The sequence below is a fragment of the Apis mellifera genome, linkage group LG11 (genome assembly GCF_003254395.2).
Source record: "Apis mellifera strain DH4 linkage group LG11, Amel_HAv3.1, whole genome shotgun sequence".
Classification (NCBI taxonomy): domain Eukaryota; kingdom Metazoa; phylum Arthropoda; class Insecta; order Hymenoptera; family Apidae; genus Apis; species Apis mellifera.
This window is the reverse complement of record NC_037648.1, coordinates 787,758-802,518: the sequence shown is the minus strand read 5'-3', so window position 1 is coordinate 802,518 and position 14,761 is coordinate 787,758. Positions and strand designations below refer to the sequence as shown.

The following is a 14,761-nucleotide window of genomic DNA, read 5'->3' as shown; positions in this document are numbered from 1 at the left end:
TACTGGTGTTTTTAAAGACGTAAGAATTTATTTGTTTCAGATAAGTTGTAAATTTTAGGTAAGTAGAATATTTTGTGTAATACTTAATAATTGGTGGAAGATTGGACAAAGTCGTCCCTCTTTCGAAGCTTTTCTTCGTTTTATTTGTATAAGAAAACTGTGTTTCATCGATCAGAATAATGTGTAAATTTATTTGTATATTGTTTGAATTCTCTAATCGATAAGGTAGATATTTAGAATTAAAAGAAAAAACTATATTTAACTATATACTAATTAATTTAAAATATCATAGTCTATTTTCAAAAGTTCTCTTTAGATTTTGGAAATCTAAAATAAGCTAAGAATGTTGTGCTTAGACATAGATTAAGATAGATTAAATTCGTTAAAGTCGTGAAAGGAGATAGATTAAAATAGATTAAGTTTATCTTTCGTTTTCGCATCGTGGGATATAGTTATCAACGTGATATACAAGCTTGATTTAAATTTTAGGTAAATTAGTAAATTAGATTTATGTTCTATAATTAATTTATATTATAATTATTTACATTAGCATTTTAATATTACACTATCTTTAAATTTGTAATATAATATATAAAAGTATTATTTAAATATTATAAATATTTATATTACTATAATGTTTATTATTAAATTTTCTTAAAATGTTTATATACAATTTATATATAATTTTAATAATTTGTTTTTATTATATTTTTATTATATTTTTAATCGAGTCTTTGTATTTTGATGTATGGAAATACAATCCTTTAATTTTCGCGCGGTTAAATAAATAAGGAACTAGTCGCTCTAGCCAATTAGAAAGCTTCTAGATGATCGCACGATGTATGGCGTCATTCTTCAGTTAGAAATCAGCGTGAAAGGACGTATCGCCGGTTCGTGATTCCTACTATGCAGTAAGTAATTCTGTTTCTATTTTGTTAATAAATATATAGTTTACTGTTTATTTAATAATCCATTAAAAATTGCAATAAAAAATTATTTAATTATTAACTTTCGAATTTCTTTATGGTTTTCGAACATCTATATAAGTTGAGGTTACCGGTAGCTCGTATTATATTATATCGTATTATATTACGATTTTATTATTGCTTTATTTAATTATAATTTCTTATTTTATATATTTATTTTTATAATTTTACTTTTTATTTGTCCAGATTAACGGTTGATTGCGTCGATATAATCTCGAAATTATGATTTATTGCATGCACACGCCATGATAATTTATTACCAACGATTTCCTCGTATATCAGGTAACACGTTATTTCTTTTCATAAAGATAGATATATTTAGAGTAGATTTTTATTGTTTTTTTATTCGTACTGAAACAAATATTTAACAATTCGTCGTAATAAATTTTATTTCGTCATTTTAATAACGCATGCATATTTTGTTCCCAAGTTTAGTTATATTGTTCATATATCTTTCTTTCTATATTATAAAACTTTTCAAAGAAATTTCGTTTTGTTTTCGTGCTACGTCCGACTTGTGGAACAATCGACCGTATCCCCTCTCTAATTTCTATTTCGATAATCGAAATCGCGCGGGACGCGTCATTGTAGTGTCGATTATTGTATCGTCGAGACGTGTCTCTTTTCCTTGAGATATGTGATTTATCTTTTACAATTTAAAAAATTTAGTTCCATAATCATTCTTTATCATTAAATAAGATAAATAAATATGTTTATTGATATCATTGAAAATTCTTTGAAAGCTGAAGTGTTTGTTTTCCTTATTCATCTATTTGAAAGTTAGAGACAATGATATATGATTTTTTAAAATTTGATATTATTAAAATTCATATTCAAAATTCAAATAATTTTTTAAAATGATTTCAGTTTAATTATCGTTTAATTTTAATATGATTGGTTAATATATATTTGATTAATATATTCATGTTATATATTCGATTTATCGATTCCTTCTCTAGTTTCTATTTCGATAATCGAAATCGCGAAGTTGGGCGCCATTGTAGTGTCAGTAATTGTGGTGTGAAGACGTGTCATTTTTCTTCGAAGTATGTGATTTTTCTTTTACATAAAATTTATTTCCGTACTTGCTCTTTATTATTTGTATATCAATATAGTTATTTATACGTGTTTATTTGTGTTTATTGAAAATCTTTTGACAGGTAAATTATTCTTTTTTTTTTATCCATTTATTTGAAGGTTAGAGATACGAATAATTCATATTGTGATTTTATAAAGTAGAATTTCAGCTTGATTATTGTTTTATTTTATATAATTGATTAAATTTATACATATTATAATTATTTTTTTTTAAATTTTGATCTTTTGTACAGATTATTAGCCGATTGCTAGATTGCTAAATTTCGAAGGCGGGAAAAATTCCAATATGGACGCCAATATTGCTTTTTCACGAAGACACGGTAAAGTTTGATATTTTATATCATATATACTTGTTCTATTTTCATTATTAACGATTGTTCTTAAGTAATTCATACTTTTTCGTTATTTCTGAAAAATTAATAATCAATTCGAAACATTTTTGGAACAAGTGCTCGATAGAGAAAAGTAAAATATCGAAATATTTTTCTTCTTTTTTTATCATATCTCTTCTCTACTAATACAATTTTATTTTCAAATTTTTATGACTGCGTGCAATGCAGTTGATAGAGTCAGTGTTTGTGTCGTAATATTTTTCATATTCTTTAGAGCATAAATGCTCTCTAATTTAATTACAATTATACGCGAAATTAAATTCAGTGTTTGTTCGATTATAATTTATAAACGGACGCGTTAATAGTCTTTTATTTATTTTTTTTTTCCTTCGTTTTCGTTCTCGATAGAGTCAGTGCTTCTCTCAAGAGCATAACGTGATCATCCATCACGCGAAGAGGTAAATATCTTTATATATTTTTTATTAATTTTTATTTTTTTGAATATTGTTAAATAACCAATATATTTTATATGTTTTTATATATAATGTTTTTATAGATCATTGTATCAGATGACTTCTCTGCGATTATTTATGGATGACGACAGTATCAATGGCAACGCAGATTTTTCGCATCTAATGGTGAGTCGCATGCATTTGGTTCCTCCAATCACTCAATCATGTCGTAGGATGAAAGGTCCGAATCGACACGGGTGATTGGTTGTATACGTAGAATTTTGCACGAGCACAGTGACCATGAATATTTATTATACTCATGAGTAGTAACGTTTTCTGTATTTTATTTATTAGATCAGGCTAGGTCTTCTTGCACATTGTGTTTTTAATATCAATATTATTCTAATAATAATACATTGATACCAATATTGGAAAAATATAACAAATAATAAATAATATGATAAATAATTTTTGATTATAATATCTTAAATGATTTAGTTACTTCATTTTTAAGATTGAAAAAATAAATTTTAGTGCAAGAAGACATTCGCGACAGGTAGATTTTGAAATCAAAGCTACAAGTTTTGAATACTTTTGTTGCGTTTTTGAAAATATGCTTTGATGGAGGAATCGCCTGAGGGTACTTTCATTAATATTTAAATTTAAATCAATTACTTCATTGTAACTTAATTTTGTTTTCAATAGATGCATTTTCTTTTGATTAGTTATTCTTTGTGTAGAATATTAGAATTCAATATTTGATTGCATTGGAAATAAAATAGAATCATTTTATAGAAAATTTCAAATAAGATGAGAATATAGAAAAAGCCCATTAGCCCGTTAACAAACACAATATTATATAATATATTTTTTTAGCTCAGGATTTTCAGATTTAACCCCTTCCATGTTCATTGCCAGGATCTCACTCACGTGCCCAGGTGCTACTTGGGTGAGAGAAAGGCGACGAGCATGATGAGCCTAGTTTATAAGTTTCTAACAATTTCTCAGCGATCGACGATGCGTTAGTGTATCGTGCGCGACGTATTTTCCACATTGCGTGCGTATGTGTGTGGTTAGGCTGTGGAATTGCGTCGTTACGACTATCGTTTAATTCACAATTATCGAATCACAAGAACCTGCACAATATTAAATATCGTTGATTGTAAATAATAAATTATCATTATTATCTCAAATTATAACGATGATATCAAAATATTATCCATTTAGTAAAATCATTTTTTCAGAAAATACACGTACTTTTTCAATTATAAATATTCACCATTTTTTATTGCGATTTACGCAATGGTCACTAGGCATCGTCGATCGATTTCAGGAGAAACGGTACGTAAAGTTAGAGTGTGCGAGTTGCGTGGCAAGCTCGGGTGTCGGAGGCGTCCCGGGACGCTTTCCCTAGTGTAGGCTCATTGCGCCCGAGCGTTATGCGTGAGAATCGTTGGAACGAGTGTGTTGGTGTGCCTGTTTTGCCAATTTTTAGATATAGGGTCAGGTAGGACAGGTAGCATACTTTCTGGTGCGAATGTTAGTGGATAAATAGGTAGGGCCGGGCAGGTTGTCACAGTCTCCGCTCGGGCAGGCGCGTTCTCGCGTGGCAATCTGTTTCTGGGAATAAAATTGGAAGAATCGTGGGCAAAGCTGGAACGAGCGAAGCGCGTCATTCTCTTCTGGCTTTGCTCGTCGATTTTTCGAATTTCGCGCTCGCGCTCGAGATTCCGTATTTACCTTCCTAGTGATTTTTTCTTCTCTTTTCTTTTTTATTCTTTCCGCGAGCAGGGAATCTCGAGCCTAGATTTAAGTTTCAGCGGGCATCGCGCCCGAAGGAGGAAGACGGAAGAGGCCTCGACAAACTGTCGCGAAGAGGGCCGCAACGAATGGCTCCTCATTTTTTGGATCTTATTTGGGTCCAAAGAATGGGAAGTCATTGTTACTACCTCGTCACTGTGCTCGTTTTAGCAATACGTAGTGTGTGTGTTTTTGTATTTGGCCGACGTATGTGGGCCCATCAATTTCAATTTTTAATGGGCAAATCGCGATTTTTGAATTAGAATCGCGAAGAAATATCGATCGCGGTTCCTTTAATGATTTGATATTGCTTTTAATTTTTTTAAACGTTGCGCAAATAAACGATCGCGTTTCTCGAAATAGCGTTGCATAAATGAGCGCCCAATATTCTTCCACGATGAATGTGGAAAATGTTTCTGGATCACGTAATGCAGTTACAAGAGCCGCATGAAGGCGCAGTCTGATACGGCTGCAGTTTTTCGCAATTAGAATTGCGTATATTAAAGTACGAGTGCATAAATTAAAATATTTAGATTAGATAGATAAATTCGGAAATTTTTTATCCTGTTTTTTTCTAATTATTGTTTTTTGATTAATAATTGTATCGCAAATAAATTGAAGCACTCCTCGCGACTTATTTTCTAAATTTAGTATATTAATATTGCAAAAAGAAAGAAATCGTTGGATATTTTATATTGAATGGATATCATTTTGGTAACCCTTCTGGCTACCATTTCTTTATTTTTTCAGCCTTCAGCATTAAAAAATATACATTCGTTATTAGGGAATTAATTTTTGTCTATTACAAAATATACATCTATTAAATTTATATTACAATTCGAGTATAATTGTGAAATTTTTAATTTTCAAAATTATGAAAAATTATGAGTTGCTTAACATTTTTTTTTTTAATTATTAATCGAGTTTGTTACAGATATGAATCGAAGAAGAAATTTGGATTTCACGAGTCAATTAATTTTTATTGAATTTTACTAATTATTTTGTTTCCAATAAAAATATTCTTATTGGATCTAGATTTTTACATAGGCAGGAAAGCAGTAGATAAATTTTTACATAGATTTGAAAAAGAAAGGTATTTAGATTTGTGATAGGTAGGATAAGAAATATTAAATGTCATTCTGGTCTTCATACTCTTGATCTTGGCCTTCCTCCATTTTCTTGACACATTCTATCAAATCCTCGATTTTCGATAGCTGTCCACACCTCCTCGATTGAGTTTCCTTATATCTCTGATATAAAAAACTATTCTATATTTCTATATTCTATATTCTATATTCTATATTTCTCCAATAAATACGTCAAGTTGTAATAACTTAGGAAGCTGGAAAATAATTAATTTGATTGGACAAATCACTTTCAATTAAGATAATAATTCACACAAGTAGTTTGAAGGGAATAAGTAAAATGATGGATTAAGTAAAATTTGATATTTAATAATTAAGTGCATGGATAATAAAATTGCTAATAAATAGATAGTTAGACTTTGCAAAAGATGCTTACTCTTTTTTCTTCTACCTATCAATTATTTTTCATTTTCACAAGGATGAAAATGCAGAATATTGATACAAAGTGTAATAACAGGTTAATCTATATTTTATTTTCAGATTCATTCACTCTTCTCATGTTGAATTATGAAAAGCAATAACAATTTCTTTAGTTGAAATAAATTTTTAATTTTTTCTTGGATGACACATCAGGTGAGATCTGGTCAATCTCTATATTTCATTATTGTATTAATACAATGTCCTTAATATTGTTCATAAAATTTATCAAAATGGTTAAACATTCTTCAATTCTTTTGATTCCTGTTAATTAATTAAAAAATAGAAATTTTTAGTTACCAAAAAATGTTTCAAAGAAGCCTTTTAAAGAATAAATTGTACACCATAATCTCCATTATCAAAGATAGACCATCTCAGCTTCGTTTCAAAATTTCTCTCCCTTTCCTTTTCATGGTAGTCACGAATTCATCTAATCACATCCCTTCTAGGGTTCCTCAATCATGCCTGGAAGGGTTCCAAAAGGTTGTGTAGAATTTTTTCCATTCACTATATGTGTTTTTATTAAAAACTCGTGAGTGGCAATGTTTCTTTCCTTGTGGATTTATTAGATTCTAGCTTTTATTGCACTTATCAGAAAGAGATGTATATATTTTTGTTAGATTTCTTATGATTGGGAAAATTGGAAAAAAATCTGTTTCCAAAGAGTGACAATGTTTCTTTCTTTGTGGATTTATTAGATCCTAGCTTTTATTGCAATTATCAGAAAGAGATGTATATATTTTTGTTAGATTTTTTTTTTTATGATTAGGAAAATTGGAAAAAAATCTATTTCCAAAGAGTGGCAATGTTTCTTTCCTTGTGGATTTATTAAATACTAGCTTTTATTGCACTTATAAGAAAGAGATGTATATATTTTTGTTAGATTTCTTATGATTGGGAAAATTAGAAAAAAATATATTTCCAAATGTTTCTTTTCTTGTGAATTTATTAGATCCTAGCTTTTATTGTACTTGTCAGAAAGAGATGTATTCTTGTTAGATTTCTTATGATTGGGAAAATTAGAAAAAAATCTGTTTCCAAAGAGTTTCGTTAAAGGGGAAGGAGGTAGGAGGGGAAGGAAAGTAAATGAAGAAAATCTGTTTGTCGATTTTATTTATAGGAGAGTTAAAATTTTGAGGAAAGAAGAGGAAGTTGTCAGAAAGAGATGTATATATTTTTGTTAGATTTCTTATGATTGGAAAAATTGGAAAAAAATTTATTTCCAAAGAGTTTCGTTAAAGGAGAAGGAGGAAAGTAAATGAAGAAAATCTGTTTGTCGATTTTATTTATAGGAGAGTTAAAATTTTGTTGAGGAAAGAAGAGGAAGTTGTCAGAAAGAGATGTATATATTTTTGTTAGATTTCTTATGATTGGGAAAATTGGAAAAATTTGTTTCCAAAGAGTTTCCAAAGATATTTTTGTTAGATTTCTTATGATTGGAAAAATTGGAAAAAAATTTGTTTCCAAAGAGGGGGAGGAAAGTAAATGAAGAAAATCTGTTTGTCGATTTTGTTTATAGGAGAGTTAAAATTTTGTCGAGGAAAGAAGAGGGAGGAGGATTTTTGCGGAGAAATTTTTAGGGAAAGACGTCGAAAAACAAAGCTCGGTTCGCGCCTCTTCGTTCACCCCTGCGTTTTCGTTACCCCTAGGGGGTAACGATTTCTGTCCCACGTTTCATCCACGTAGATGAAAGTTCGCTGTAACACGCCGAATTTCCTCGAGGGTCTGAAACCTCGTATCGATTTCCTACTGCGACTGTTAAAAACCTGACTTATCCCACCGTTCTGCAAAAATTCCCAACGTGACGAAAATTTCATTCCAAATATATATATAAAAAAAAAAAAGAAGGAAAGGAAAGAAAGAAATAAAAATTACAATAATTATTTTCTCCGCGATTAAATTCATTTCTTCTAAATCAAAGTTACTTTATTCTCGAATGAAATTCTTATTTTTAATTATTAAAAAATCATCAATATTGTTATTAATTCCTTTTTTTTCTACGTGTAATTTTCATTAATTAAAAAATTACCAATCTTTTGTCATTAATTCTTTTATTTTTTTTTTTTACGTGTAATTTTCAATATTTTGTCATTAATTCCTTTTAATTTTTTTTTTTTTTATATGTAATTTTCACTAATTAAAAAATCACCAATATTGTCATTAATTCTTTTATTTTTTTTTTTACGTGTAATTTTCACTAATTAAAAAATCGTCAATATTGTCATTAATTTCTTTTATTTTTTTTTTATGTGTAAATAAAAAATCATCAATATTTTGTCATTAATTTCTTTTATTTTTTTTTACGTGTAATATTCATTAATTAAAAAATCATCAATATTTTGTCATTAATTCCTTTTATTTTTTTTTTTACGTGTAATTTTCATTAATTAAAAAATCATCAATATTTTGTTATTAATTCCTTTGATTTTTTTTTAGTTGTAATTTTCATTAATTAAAAAATCACCAATATTGTCATTAATTCTTTTTTTTTTTTTACGTGTAATTTTCACTAATTAAAAAATCACCAATATTGTCAATTAAATAATTTCTTTTTTCTTTTTTCTTTTTTTTTTACGTGTTATTTTCAGTTATAAGTCATGAGATGAAGTTTCGTTACAAAAAGAAATACAATTTTACGTATCTCTTTTTATTTTTTCGACTTCTTCACTCGAACGAGAAGATTTTCTTTTTCAATCATTTAGTCTCGATTTACGTTTGTTTTTGCGTTTGTTTCCTCTGGGTTTCGAAAAATCGAGGAAAGCAAAATTGGCGAATTAATTAATTAGAGCGCACTATACATCCCCGCCTAAGCGTCGAAATTTATCGAGCATCGTCCACTTTCGTCAAATTTTCCACTTGGTTTAAATCAACACTCGGGGAATAAAACTAAATTCCCCTAAAAAAATATTTGAGAAATGAGACGAATTACGTTTAATCCTCTTCTGCTCCGCATTTTCAAAAAGATCTCGCCGTTGGAAAAAGATCGCATAACATATATATCTGTCTCACTCCTTCTCGCTAAAATTCGACCAAATGGAACGAAACGATTCTTTAAAAAAATCTGTAATAAAAACAAACGAAACTCTTGTTTCGACAAAAAGAAAAAAAATCTCCTTCCATCGATAATATCAATATTCCCCTAAGTTGGAAATTCTCTTCCCCAAATTTCCAACCAGCCGCCTCGAATCGAATCTATCAACCGTGACACCGAGCCCCATTCTTCCTCGTCGGCCCATTAATCGGCCGAAATTTAATTAACCGCGACAAGGGCGAATAGTTCTCCTTCTCCTCCTCCTCGATGACGGGTTACCGGCTAATAAAGCTCTGCTGGCTACGCTACGTTTCCTTCATAATATGTTTCGACCTCTCTATCGAGTGCTCTGTTCTTGGAACGTCGCGAGGCGATCGATATTTATTGCGGACGAAAATGACTAAAGTCGTTTCGACGAGGAGAGGACTTATCGGGTGAGATTCGAGCGAGACTGTTTATTATAATTGATAAAGCTAGAGAGGAGAATATTATTTATTCTTTTATCTGTCTTTTATCTGTTTACAAAGTTTTTCATATTCGTATTTCCAACGAAGTATCTTTTATCTTTTCCTTTTTCTTCCTCGAACGTTCCCGAAATTTCTACGCGTCCGGTCGATAATTTCTTCCTTATCCACCGGGCGAATCAACGAGGCGCTATTCTTCTCAAAAATCCATATATCCTTGGAGATACACCTATTCTCATACTCTTTTCGATTCGGGATACAAATAAATCCTATACGGTATCTCGACGCGAGGGATTCGTGCGTTCGAGGAGGGGGAGGAGGAGAAGGAGGAGGAGGATGCTTTTATCGATGATGAAGCGAATCGGTGCCGATAAATAACGTTCGAAAATTTCCTGAATCCTGAAAGAGATCTTCCTATCCTATTTTCATGGCGGAATTAATAAATCGTCGCTACCTCCTCCCCCTCGAGAACGCGAAATTTACATTTTAATTCGATTCGTTGGAATATGTTTTTTTTTAGATCGAGAGAGCAATGAGATGTATATAGGCAAGTGTGGATGATATTTTCCTTTTTTGCGTAGAAAGTGGAAGATTGAAATTCTTCTAGACGAGATGAAATTTATTTATTTATCTTTTTGTCTTTTTTTTTGATCGAGTTTTTTTGGCGAAAGATCGAATCTTGGATACGAAATCGAGAGAAATGAAAGGATTTAATTGTTTTCGATGGAAAATTTCGCAAATTTATCTTTCGAAATCCATGAATCATTCCGGTGCTTTTCCACTTTCGAATCCGCTATAAAAAATTCAAAAACTTGCAAAGCTTCAGGAAATTTCTGGATTAAATTTTAAAACGATTCAAACCAAAATTCAACAAGCTACGAGAGAACGAAACGTAAAAATTAATTTAAAATTATTCCCCCTCCTCTCTCCCCCCTTTATTGAATATTTTCACAAATATTTATTCAAAGCAATTTAAAATAATAATAAAAAAAAAAAGAAACCTATAATTCGAAATAAATATTTTTCACACCTCCGCAAATATTTATTCGAGGCAATATAAAGGAAAAAAAGAAACCTGTAATTCGAGATAAATATTTTTCACTCCCCCGCAAATATATATTTATTCCAACATTGGCCAAGTGTTGCCAAAGTTTCATGCCCGCCGCCCAAGAGATTTCGGATCGTTTCAAATCCCATCGCCCCCTATCCTCCCCCCTCCTCCAATTCACCACGAAAATTAACGTAGATACCGCTTTGATAGGAAACACGAATGGAAACGTGACCCAACCGCTGCCCGGGATCACGTGACCGAGCCACGTAACGCGTTGGTTACCACGAGTTTCGTGTCTTAGGCTCGTCTCACACCGAACGCCCCGACACGAAACGCTCGGTCGGTCAAAAAGCGTTCGAGTTTGTTCGTAGCGGCGACCGAGTTGCGTATCCAATTTTAATTGGGTAAATGGTCGTTGTTCCGGATTCGTTTCCCGCGAGACAAGTGAACAAGTTTTATTTCGTGTTCGAAGGCTGATTTTGTGTTCCGTGAGAGTAAAGGAGGAATGATTGAAGAATTTCATGTTCGTATGCGATATTGGTTGTTTCGATCGGGTAGATGTCGCGACTTTGTTAAGTTTCAGAGGAAAAGTTACGTAAGAGGAATCTTTAGTCAGAGGTAATTGTGAATGAATTTAACGTGTTAGAGAATTATAACAGGAATTAAATATGTATTTGTATTACTTATAAGCAATTATTTATTGAAAAAGTTTTCGATTAGAATTAGGTAGATGTCGTGATTTTGTTAAGTTCGAGATAAATGTTCTAAAAATTAAATATATATTTTTATTTATAAGCAATTATTTATTAAGAAATTTTTTGATTAGAATTAGGTTTTAGATGTTGGATAGAAATTTCAATTTATGGTAATTATTCTAGAATATAAAAATTAATTTTGATTGGGTAGATGTCGCGACTTTGTTGTGTTGTTAAGTTTCAATTTGAGGTAAATGTTCTAGAATATAAAAATTAAATATATATTTGTATTATTTATAAACAATTATTTATTAAGAAAGTTTTCGATTAGAATTAAAAATTTCAATTCATGGTAATTAGAATACACAAATTAATTTTGATTGGCTAGATGTCGCGACTTTGTTATGTATTGTTAAGTTCTAGTGATTGTGAATAACCGTATTAAAGTATAGAAATTAATTATGTATTTGTATTATTGATGGAACAATTGAAAGCCAATTACTTATTAAGAAAGTTTTTGATTAGGATTGGATGTCGACTTTGTTACGTATTATTAAATTTCAGTTTGTGGCAATTGTGGTAAGAATATAAAAATTAAATATACATTTGTATTATTTATAAACAATTATTTATTAAGATTAATTTATAATTATTTTTTGATTAAAATTGGACTTTGTTAAGTTTTAGTTGGAAATAATTGTGCTAGAATATAAATATTATTTATTAAGATTTTTTGATTAGGATTGGATAGATGTCGTGACTTTGTGAAGTTTTAGTTCGTGATAATTGTGCTAGAATATAAAAATTAAATATATATTTGTATTATTTATAAACAATTATTTATTAAAAAAGTTTTCAATTAGAATTTGGTAGATGTTAAGTAGAAGTTAAATTAAGTTTAGTTCGTGATAATTATGCTAGAATACAAAAATTAATTTTGATTGGATAGATGTCGCGACTTTGTTGTGTTATTAAGTTTCAATTCGAGATGAATGTTCTAGAATATAAAAATTAAATATATATTTGTATTATTTATAAGTAATTATTTATTAAGAAATTTTTCAATTAGAATTAAAAGTTTCAATTCATGGTAATTAGAATACAAAAATTAATTTTGATTGGATAGATGTCGCGACTTTGTTGTGTTGTTAAATTTCAGTTCGAGATAATTGTGCTAATAATACAAAAATTAAATATATATTTCTATTATTTATAAACAATTATTTACTAAAACATTTTTTGATTAGAATTAGATAAATGTGACTTTATTAAGTTTTAGTTCATGGTAATTAGAATACAAAAATTAATTTTGATTGGATAGATGTCACGATTTTGTTGTGTTGTTAAATTTCAGTTTAAGATAATTGTGCTAATAATACAAAAATTAAATATACATTTGTATTATTTATAAGCAATTATTTATTAGGAAAGTTTTCAATTACAATTAGACAGATGTCGCAACCTAACTTACGTGTTATTAAGTTCATAGTAATTATGCTAGAATGATTGGCTAGATGTCGCGACTTTGTTACGTGTTAAGTTTCAGAGGGAAAGTTGAACACGTGACGGAATCTTTAATTAAAGGTAATTGTGAATAAATTTACAGAACACGGAAATTAAATGTACGTATTCGTACAATTTATAACCAATTGCTTATTAACAAAATTTTTTTTATTATGCCATTATTTTTATTATTTGGAATTCCACACGATTCAATAAGTTTCGAGTTAAGAAGATTGGATATCGTTTGACGCAGACCACGTTTGCATTAATTAACAGGTATGAAATAGTCATTAACAATTGATTCATAATCGGATACCCTTTGAGACTGCTACTCGAACCTAATTGCTCATTAATCCACCAGCTTTCTAATTGTTTCGAATATTAATTGCCTATTAGAGCCTCTAATTAATTCCAATATTAATCGACAATTAATCGCATAGATTAAAGATAGATTTTCCAATCACAAATACGATTCATTAATTCGATAATTATACAAAAAATTTCAATATGATTTTAAAATTCTTTCGAAAAATATTCAATTTAAATAACAACTCGAATTATTCGATTCATAAATCAATTTCGAAAATCGAATGTTTTCCTTTCTCACAAAGTCTCAGTCTTTTTTACAAAATCACGAGGCGAGCAGCGAGCGGGAAATTCGAAATACGTTTCCCAAATTTTGCATAATACACATCTTCGCCAACCACAACCGTTCACACAATACGAGATTGCGTCCCATATGTTCCTAATTTCGAGGAAACTGGCTTATCTCGAAGTCGGGAACTGACCAAATGGGCGCAGAGACCGACGTTTCCCATGAATTTTCGATAAACCAATTAGCATATGGGAATAAATTTTACGAGAAACCTTGATCTCTCCCTCTCCAATTATATATTTCTCGAATATTTTTGGAAAAAATCGTTATGAAAAATGTGGAATTTTGAATTTCTGTGGAATTGGAATTTATACATTTTCTTTCATTCTCGAAGAAGAATTTTTCGTGGGGAGGAAAAATTTCGATAAAAATTTCAGCTACCGTTAAATTTCGTTCCCAAGTTTCAAACTTATCAAATTTCCCGAATTTCAACCTTTTTCTCGCATTATATCGAATATTATATAACGATTCAATTTCTTCTTATTTCATCTTCCTTTTTTTTTTTTAATAAAATTTTCTCGGTTCGATTTTAAATTCTAATTTAATTTTTCGATAGGAAGAAAGAAAAAGGAAAGCGCGTGTTGAAAATTTCAAGCTCGAAAGAAACGAGCAAGAAGAAGCTTTCTTTCATCAAGAAAGATATATCAACTACGTTTGATCGTTATTCGCCATCGAAATAACAAGAATCTCGTGTAATTTGGCATAAATGCGATACCAAATTTCACGCTCGAATCTCACAGTGTTGGTGGTTAAATTTCACGACTATTCAAAGTTGGCGACAAATTTCAAAGTTTATTATCAAGCTTCGATTTTCCAATTTCCCTCTTTTATATTCTTTTATATAAAATTTCTAGAATTTTTAAATTTTTAAATCGTTAAGAAACGAATATTAAAAACGAATATTCGATTTCTTCCTCCCTTTTATCGTTAAATCAATGAAATATTATATAATAAAATATTGGAATAATATTATTACACGATTTAGAAATTCTTGTAAATTTATCACATTTTAAATGCTTAATTGCGTTTGCTCAATTTTTCTTGAAAAATTAATACAAAGAGGGTAGGTTGAGAACGATTATCACGGTTAATGAAACCTTTTGGTTTAAAAGGTTGACGATTGTAAAATTTT

The 14,761-nt window shown here is 29.7% G+C and overlaps 1 protein-coding gene and 1 long non-coding RNA gene across 3 annotated transcripts in view; one reads left to right on the top strand and one right to left on the bottom strand.

Moving 5' to 3' along the window:
* LOC725243 (kielin/chordin-like protein) overlaps positions 1–14,761 on the bottom strand; it is an 81,132-nt gene that overhangs the window by 26,989 nt on the left and 39,382 nt on the right. The window lies entirely within an intron of this gene.
* On the top strand, positions 739–3,054 carry LOC107965230. Its single transcript, XR_001704936.2, has 5 exons — positions 739–911; positions 1,173–1,268; positions 2,318–2,404; positions 2,825–2,874; positions 2,973–3,054. It is a non-coding gene; the product is annotated as an uncharacterized LOC107965230 (long non-coding RNA).